Source organism: Vombatus ursinus, unplaced genomic scaffold (assembly GCF_900497805.2).
Source record: "Vombatus ursinus unplaced genomic scaffold, bare-nosed wombat genome assembly UNPS02014812.1, whole genome shotgun sequence".
In the NCBI taxonomy this organism is placed as follows: Eukaryota; Metazoa; Chordata; class Mammalia; order Diprotodontia; family Vombatidae; genus Vombatus; species Vombatus ursinus.
Genome location: NW_020954590.1, coordinates 105,357,753 through 105,367,715, shown reverse-complemented (window position 1 = coordinate 105,367,715; position 9,963 = coordinate 105,357,753). Strand labels below are relative to the sequence as shown.

Sequence of the window (9,963 nt, the reverse complement as noted above, 5' to 3'; positions counted from 1 at the left end):
GTACTAAATGAGGCTAATTGTTCTTCTTCAAGCATGACACACTATCCCCTGCCTCCATGCGTAGGTACAATGGTTAACCTCTCTGCTTCCTCATTGGAGACTTTTGGAATCCCCAGCTTCCATTGAATTTTGCTAGGTGACACAGTGGATAGAATTCTGGGCTTGGAGTCAAGAAGACTCATCTTCCTGAGTTCAAATCTTGACTGGAGAAGGAAATGGCAAATCACTCCAGTATCTTTGCCAAGAAAACCCCATGGATAGTATTAAAATGATAAAAGATATGAAATCTGAAGATGAGCCCCTCAGGTTGGAAAATGTCCAACATGCTACTGGGGAAGAGCAGAGGACAACTGCAAGGAGCTCCAGAAAGAATGAAGTGGTTGGACCAAAGCCAAAAGGAAGTTCAGATGATGAATTGTCTGGTGATGAAAGGAAAGTCCAACGGTACAAAGATCAATACTTCATAGGAACCTGGAATGTAAGCTCGATGAATCAAGGTACACCGAATGTGGTTAAACAGAAGATGGAAAGTTTAAACATTGACATCTTGGGTGTCAGTGAACGTCAATGGATAGGAATGGCTGGATTTAACTCAGGTGACTGTTAATATGCTAATAAGTGGGAAAGAATCCCTTAGAAGAAATGGAGTAGCCCTCACAGTCAATGAAAGGGTGAAAAAAAGTAGTATTAGGGTATAATCTCAAAAATAAAAGAATGATATCTATTTGAATCCAAGGCAAACCGTTCAACATTACAGTAATAAAAGCCAATGCTCCAACTACTGATGCTGAAAAGGCCAAAGTTGCTCAGTTCAATGATGAACTATAATATCTTCTCAAAATAACACCAAAATAAGATGTCACATTCATCTTAGGGGATTGGAATGCTAAAGTAGGAAGTCAAAAGATAATTAGAGTAACAGGCAAGTTTGGCCTTGGAGTACAAAATGAAGCAGGGCAGAGACTAATAGAGTTTTGTCAGGATAACCTGCTGGTCATAGCAAACATTTTTTCAACAACCCAAAAGGCAACTCTACACATGGACATAACCAGATAGTCAATACAGAAATCATTGATCATATACTTTGCAGCCAAAAGTGGAGAAGCTTTATATAGTGAGTTAAAACAAGACTTAGAGCTGACTGAGGCTCAGATCACGCTCTTTGTAGTTTACATGAAGCTGGTGATGATGGCAAAACAAACTGTATACAAGAATTAGGATCCAAAAGACTTTTGACAGGCTAAAGCATTGGGATGAATGAAATTCAATGGATAAATATAACGTATTACACTTGGATTCAAAAAAGCAACTTCATAGTAAAAGATGAGATTAGGGCATGGTTAGATTTCAATTTATCTGAAAAAAAGATATGTGAGTTTTATTAGAATGTGAACTCAATATGAATGATCAGGGTGATATCACAGTCAAAAATCAAATGGGATCTTGAGATAAAATAATAGAAGTATAGGGATAGGGACTAGACCTGCAATTTCCTTAATATAAGGAATGAGGAAACAGATGAGGAAACTCCCTGTACCAAAACAGATTGGCACCTTCTCTGAAAATGATAGCCTCAGAGAGCTGCCTAAAGCATTGAGAGGTTAAGTGTTTTGCCAAGGGCTATACAGCCAATTTTTAGCAGAATTGGAACTTGAACCCAGCCATGTCTTGTGGTCTAAAAGGCCGTCTTTCTATCCATTATGGAATATTGTCTCTTTAAATGTGTAAAAAAGGCATCACTTCCAGAAATAAGAAAGTATACCCTAGTCAGACCAAATATGGAATACTGTATTTAATTGTGGACACCACAGTGAAGGAATGATATTGATATGCTAGAGAGAGACTAACTAGAATAGGGCCATCAGAATTTTGAAGGGTATTGAGTCTATGTCATATGAAAAATTATTTAAGGAACTAGAAATGTTTAGCAAAGGAAAAAGAAGACAGGTGGAAAATGTTAACAATCTTCAAGTATTTGAAGGGTTATCATGTAAAAGTAGACTAGATTTGTTCTGCTTGATCCCAAAGGTGAGACACAGGAGTAAATAAAAACCTGTGAAGAAGTAAATTTAGGCTTGATATCAAGAAAATCTTCCTAACTATTCAGTGGAAGACAGAAACCAGTGGTTACATCAAGACAATGATTTATTTAGCAATACATGTGATTGCAGAGACAAACCAGGACCAAGGCTCTCAGTACCTTAGGACACAGGACCTTGATTACTACATAGTTAATGTACAATAAATTCCCTTAGTTATGTTTAATTCTAGGCAAGAGTCAAATTTAACAGTCAAATATACAGTCAAGTTCTACATTATTCACAGGGTATCATAGCCAGGCTCAGATTTAACAAGGTAGGAAACTTTCCTGTTCAGAAGAAAAATAGCAGAATGAGGAAATGGAGTCAAGAGGCTTCAGTCTTTTGCCTATGCAAGGTTGTCCCCTCAACTCTCCCAGATATAGATACCCAACTATAATAGTTCACAGACTGCACTCCCTTTGGACAACACATGGCATTCCCCTTGAATGGTGGACTATTGGCTTAATGATACTTTAGATAACAATACCTGACATAAAAAAATAGAACAATATCAAATTACAGTCCCATGAGAATTTACCTCAAATAGCAAAATTTCACTAATCACAGCTTAGGGCTAGGTTATTCTTCTTCTCATGTTGCAAAATATGTATAGTAAACATTGAGCACATATAAGAACATATTTGTTCTTCATTAATAATTTAAGAATAATTATATTCTGGAGTTTCCTGAATACATGATAATTGACTCCAAACCCTAGAAAAATGCTGATAACAGTAAGCCTCAAATCTGTATTGCCTATTCATCTCTAAGGTAAGATTGAAATCTTTGAATCTAAAGTCTATTGTTATTAAGTTGGCTCAAAGATGTAACTTCAAATCAGACTATTTATTAACAGGTATAATTTCATAATTTTCATAAGTGATAGCCAAACCAGATAAAACTAACTTTTTACTATAAGCAGACTCATAAATTTTCCCACTTTGGCTGGGAATTGTTCCTACCTTTTCAAACTTTAGTATTATAAAATTTTATCCCACACTGTCAGCAGAGTTGATAAGATCTTATGACCTCAACCAAGTAGAAAAATACCAAAGAACTTCACAGATAAGGATAACTTGAAGAGAACTCAGCTATTTTTTCCCATCAGTAAGTTAATATCATTGTTATTATCCATTTTAAAGCAAATATAACCTTATTAAATATTTAAGTTTTCAAACATTTTACCACATTCTTTTAACAGCTCAATTCACAATCTAACAGCCACCAGATTAAAAAAGAAGCTACTTTAAAAAAAAACACACATTATTTCTGATACAATGGTTTCCCAAATTTCACAACATAAGAAAAAATTTTAGAAACACAATAATAACATACACATTATCATGTATTTAAAACACTGAACAAAACTTATTACCTGTACTTTAATTCAGTTGAATGCATTTCCAAATTATTTTACATTAAAAATAATTCATTATCACTTTTGGCATTCTATATTGATTGCATTCAAGAGTACTTACATTTACTAACATTTATAAAGTGCTTTTCACATGTCAGTCACTGTGCCAAGCATTTTACAATCATGTGATCCTCACAACAACAATTGTACATGCTATTATTATTATTATCCTCTTTACAGATTAGGAAACTGAGGTAAACAGAGGTGAAGTAAGTTGTTTGAGGACACACAGATTTTGCATTAGGTTCTGATTTACCACAATTATTCTAATAGGAAAACATATCTTACTGTAAATAAGACCACATTATAATTTCATTTCAGAACAAAATTTTAACCAAATCAAATCTGGATTTATAATTACTAATGTTAATATTTAAATCTCAATTTTCCCAAGGGTCTTCAGCTGCCAGTATTTCAAATTTCAGGGCCTACTGTTGTCAGTTAACTCATGTTCAGAGAGAGAAAAAAAAAATTCATGGTGGTACTCCTACCTCCCCATAACTTTCCTTTCTTTTACTTTAAAATCACTCAATGACCCAAATCAATTCCTTTTGTATTAATCTAACCACACCTGGTTTTATTCCTCCAGTCTTTATTTCACAATCATATCCCAGACTATGTATAGAACTAATCTTCATTCCACTGAATTTTACTTTACAATTTGGCACAAGTTTTTATTACACAAAACCAATTAATTGCAAGACACTTGATTTTAGGGTTCTTAAAATTTTACAGATGCATAGCCTATTTTGATACCTTAGTTTGGTAACTTTGCTTCTAGTTCACCTAAATAACTAAGTTCTATTATATCATTCACAGAAGAAATACAGTGATAACACAAAACAGTCTTCCAAATTAAATTTTATTTACTTTTAAGTTGCTCTCTGACTTAAACAAGCTTCTCTTTTTTCATGGTCAAGAAAGAGTGAATAATAGGCAGTTCTTAAATTTAAACTGCAAACTGCAAACCATTTTTTTTCCTTTTCTCTAATCAGTGAAATCACCTTCCTTCTTTGCACTAAAACAGTAAATCTGTCACTTGCCAGGGAAAGAGTAATAAAAGGTCTAAGTGCCGTTTCCATGTGACTTTCACAGAGTTTGACTCTTGTTTTTCCTTAAAACAAATTCTATAGAGTATTACCTCAAAACTCATTAAAATAGTTCAACATTTATAGAAACATTCAAACTGTAATTTGGAAATTCACAAGTAGAGTAATTTCAGTCACTAATTTAAGCTCTAATTAGTTTACAATATCTATAGAACCCTGAAGTCCAAGAACAAAGATTCCTTTCCTTCTTATCTATGTCTTGTCTGCCTCCCCAACTTAACTAGAGTCAGAAATGTAGAGAGAGAGAATGTTTTTCTGAAGACTTTGAAAGTTCCTCAGAAAAAGTCTTCACTTTTTGCACTCTTTTTCCTTTGTCTGATCAGGGCACAAGAAGAAGTTAGTTTGCTTTACCAAGACATAAAACACAGATAATATGACAAGACAAACACAGAGAAGCAAAATTTTTCCTTCTTATCTCCCACTGAAAGCTTAATCAAAAATCTGTGAGAATAAATCCCTGCTTGATATTATTGATACCTGGGAGAGCTATTTTGAAATAAGAAGTTCCATAAACCATCAGGAGAAAGACCTTCAAATACAAAGGAAAGGAAATCATATAATGCAAGACTACTCTACACCCACCAGAAAACATAGGAGGGAAGGGAATAATGTGTTCCAAAGAGCAACAGAGCTCAGCATTCAGCCCAGAGTAACCTACTTTGCAAATCTAAGTTTAATCATACATGAAAAAAGATGGACATTTTATAACAAAAAGAAGTTTGAAACAGTTTTAGAAAGAAAACCAGAACTGAAGATTTATTATTTGTTTCTTGAACACTCCAAAAAACAGAAATGCAGAAGTGAATAAGTCCTGTAGGTAAGGATAGAGGAACAACAAAGAGACCAGGAAGAGACTTCTTTCTAAATGTACATAAGGAAATAGAGTGAGGGCAGAAATCTAGTAGAGGTAAAGGTGAAAAGGTGGACAGAGGGCATTACGTATAGAACCTGGCAACACCCTAATAAATCAATGTTTATTTTTTCTTTTGTACTACATTACACTATGGGAAAGTACATGAAATGGGGAAAGGGGAGCAGGAGATAGAGAGGAGCGTGTGATATGCTGAGGTCAAGTCAAGGGCTAGCAATGAGGGGAGGTTGACCTTTGTGGTCTCAGAAAGAGAACAACCTATAGAAAAGTGGGTGAAGAGGAGAAAGAAAGGATTGAAAAGTGAGAAGAAAGGAAAGAAGCCTTACTTTGGCAGTGGGAGAGGATTCCACTGATGAATGCTCCTATAGGTGAGAAAAGATGGTCTATAAAAGGAGATGGTGACCTTAAATTGGGTGTGACCTGTGGGATTTGGTGCTTGAAAAGTCTACTTGTCCTGGAGGTGGGGCGGGGGGGTGTGGGAAGCCCAAGAGGCAACTGGCACCTGGAGGAGTGGGAGAGCATGGACAAAGGGAGGAAATTTCCAGGCACTGTATTCTGCCTTTCTTTGTATGTACAGAACTTAGACTGGCATATAGTATGCACTTAATAAAATGCTATTGACTGACTGACAATATAGCATGGTCTCTAGTTCCTTTGCCATTTTAGTCACTCTCATCTAGGTAAGCTGCAGTCTATCAATGCTCTTCTTATCTATTTAATAAACAATAAATATAAGGAAATAATTTCTTTTTCTTTTTTTTACAATTTCCATAACTATTTCCAGACAATTAAATAAACATTTATTAAGCGTCTACTGTGTTCAAAAAAACTGGGAAATGCCAAATTTGCATAATAATATTTGACATTTATAAAATTCTTTAAGTTCTACACAGAGCTTGACCTATATTATTTCTTCTGAACCTTACAACTACCCTATGAGATAGATATTATTAATTTTATTTTACAAATATGGAACCTGGAGATTGGAGATTAATACATGGAAGAACAGCTAGAAAGTATTAGAGGAGGGATTTGAACCCAGGTCTTCCTGACTCTAAGTCCAATACTGTACTCGGGTCCAACATTCTAGCTTTAGTAAATTATGGCACTCATATTTCATTTGAGGGAACATGACATACGTATATCCATACACACACACACACACACGCACACACAAATAATGATAATATTGAATAACACATGATAAGTGAATTTAAAATTTGGGAAAAGTTCTATGTAAAGTCTGAGGCAAGGGGATCATAACTGGGAGAATCTTGGAAAGCTTCATGGAGGAGAGACATTTGAATTAAATAATGAACTTTAAAGTAGGGTTTCTTAACTTGGGGTTGGTGAACTTTTTAAAAAATAGTTTGATAACTATATTTCAATATAATTATTTTTGTTTGTTATCCTCTGTGTTTCTTTCTTTTTACTTTTTTTTTTGCATTTAAAAACAATAATCTGAGGAGTCTCAGATTTCACCAGACTACCAAAAGGATTCATGACATACAAAAAGTTTGAGAATCTCAGATCTAAAAGATGGGTAAAAATTCATCTCGTAAAGACAGAGAATAAGAGATGACAAAAAGCATTTTAGGCATAAGGAATAGTGCTATCAAAAGCATAAGAAAACACTGTTTGTATTTGTAGGACATTTGACAAGCATTTATTAAATCCTTACTGTATGCAGAGTACTATGCTAGATACTAGGAAAATATACCTTCGAGTTAATAGCCCAGGTTGGTTGGAGCATAGAGTACATGAATAGGAGTAACATGAGTGATAGGGGCATATGACTCCCAGAGTTGTATATCTACTCCAAGCTTCTCTCTTGAGTGCTATCCTGTCATCACCAACTTCCTATTAGATGTTTTGCTTTTTTTTTTTTTTTTGGTGAGGCAATCAGGGTTAAGTGACTTGCCCAGGGTTACACAGCTAGTAAGTGTCTGAGGCTGGATTTGAACTCAGGTCCTCCTGACTCCAAGGCCAGTGCTCTATTTACTGCGCCACCTAGCTGCCCCTCCTATTAGACATTTTGGACTGAATGTCCTGTAGACATCTGAAACTCAACAAGGCTATCTGGATAGAGTCCTCAAAAGCAGAATTTGTTATTTGTCTAACCTACCCCTCTTACAGACTTCCCTATTTCTATAGATAACACTAGCATCCATCCAGTCACCAGTCACCAGATGTCACAACCTCAGCGTCATCCTCAACTCATCACTCTTCCTCAGCCCATATAGATGATCAGCTGCTAAACCTTGCTATTTCTATTCTGTTCTCTCTCCTCCTCTACTCAATAGGCTGGAACCACCTTAGTACAATCCCTCATCACATTTCACCTGATATGTTGAAATAGGCTTCAAATTAATCACCATGCTTTCTCTCTCCTTGCTGTCCAATCCATCCTCCATGTGGCTATCAAAAAGACTTTCCAAAAGATCAGGTCAAAACTAGTCCCCTATTCAAAAGTTCCAGTGACTCCTGAGTAACTCTAAGATCAAATATAAACTCTTTAACATTTAAAGCCCTTTAACGCCTGACTCCCACCTACCTTTCTGGCTTTATTATACATTATTCTTAACACACTATACAACCCAGCAAAACTAGCCTTCTTGCTATTTTTCACATGAATGAATGAAAAAGCATCTAAGTGCTAACTTATTATATGCCAGAAACTGTGCTGAGCACTAGAGATACAAATGGAAATGTGAAGATAATCCTTGATCTTAAATAGCTTACCAATGTAACAGGAAGAGACAACCCACATATGGGAATGGAGGCCACAAAAGGGTATTTTGGTTTGGAAAATTAGTGAGAAAGTGAAAAAAAGCAGTAAGGGAATAGAGTGAAATACTCTTTCTTTTTTTTATTAATAAATTTATTTATTTTTAGTTTTCAACATTTACTTCCACAAGATTTTGAGTTCCAAATTTTTACCCCATCTCGCCCCTCCCCCCACTCCAAGATGGCACTCACTCTGAATACCCCTTCCCCTAGTCTGCCTTCCCTTCTATCTCTCTCCCCCTTTTCTTATCCCCTTCCCCTTCTATTTTTCTGTAGGGCAAGATAGATTTCTGTACCCCATTTCCTGTATTTCTTATTTCCCAGTTGCATGTGAAAATATTTTTCTTTTAAATGTGTGCTTTTAAATCTTTGGGTTCCAAATTTTCTCCCGTCCCCATCCACCCTCATTGAAAAGGCAAGCAACTCAATATAGGTTATACATGTGCAGTTATGCAAAACACTTCCATAGTAGACACGCTATGAAAAACTAACTCTATTTCCCTTAATCCTATCCCACCCCCCCCATTTATTCTATTCTTTCTTTTGACCCTGTCCCTCCTCAGAAGTATTTGCTTCTGATTACCCCCTTTCCCAATCTGCCCTCCTCTCTATCATTCCCCTACTCTCTTGTCCCCTTCCCCCCCTATTTTCCTGTAGGGTAAGACAGATTTCCATACCCAACTGAGTGTGTATGTTATTCCCTCCTTAAGTCAAATCCTATGAGAATAAGATTCACTCATTCCCTCTCACCTTCCCCCATTTGCCCTCCACTGTAAGAGCCTTTTCTTTTCTGTTTTTTTTTGTGAGATAATTTACCCTGTTCTACCTCTCCCTTTCTCCTTCTCCTAGTATAATCCTCTCTCATCCCTTAATTTTATTCTCCAGATATGACCCCTTCATTTTCAACTCATCCTGTGCTCTCTCTCTCTCTCTCTCTCTCTCTCTATCTATCTATCTATACATACATACATATAATTTTTTCCCTCCAACTACCCTAATACCAACAAAGGTTTTATGAATTACAAATATCATCTTTCCATGTAGGAATGTAAACAGTTCAACCTTAATAAGTCTCTTATGATTTCTCTTTCCTGTTTACTTCTTCATATTCCACTTGAGTCTTGTATTTGAAAGTCAAATTTTCTATTTAGCTCTGGTCTTTTCATCAAGAATGCTTGAAAGTCCTCTATTTCATTGAATGACCATTTTTTCCCTGAAGGATTATACTCATTTTTGCTGGGTAGGTGATTCTTGGTTGTAATCCTATCTCCTTTGCCCTCCGGAATATTATATTCCATGCCCTGTGGTCCCTTAATGTAGAAGCTGCTAAATCTTGTGTTATCCTGATTGTGTTTCCACAATACTTGAATTGTTTCTTTTTGGCTGCTTGTAATATTTTTTCCTTGACCTGGAAACTCTGGAAATTGGCTACAATATTCCTAGGAGTTTTCCTTTGGGGATCTCTTTCAGGAGGAGATCGGTGGATTCTTTCAATTTGTATTTTGCCCTCTGATTCTAAAATATCAGGGCAGTTTTCCTTGATAATTTCTTGAAAGATGATGTCTAGGCTCTTTTTTTGATCATGGCTTTCAGATAGTACAATAATTTTTAAATTCTCTCTCCTGGATCTATTTTCCAGGTCAGTTGTTTTTCCAATGAGATATTTCACATTGTTTTCTAATTTTTCATTCTTTTGGA

At 35.7% G+C, this 9,963-nt stretch overlaps 1 pseudogene; it reads left to right on the top strand.

Moving 5' to 3' along the window:
- The first annotated feature begins 286 nt into the window (after window positions 1-286).
- LOC114054040 overlaps window positions 287-9,963 on the top strand; it is a 44,724-nt pseudogene continuing 35,047 nt past the window's right edge.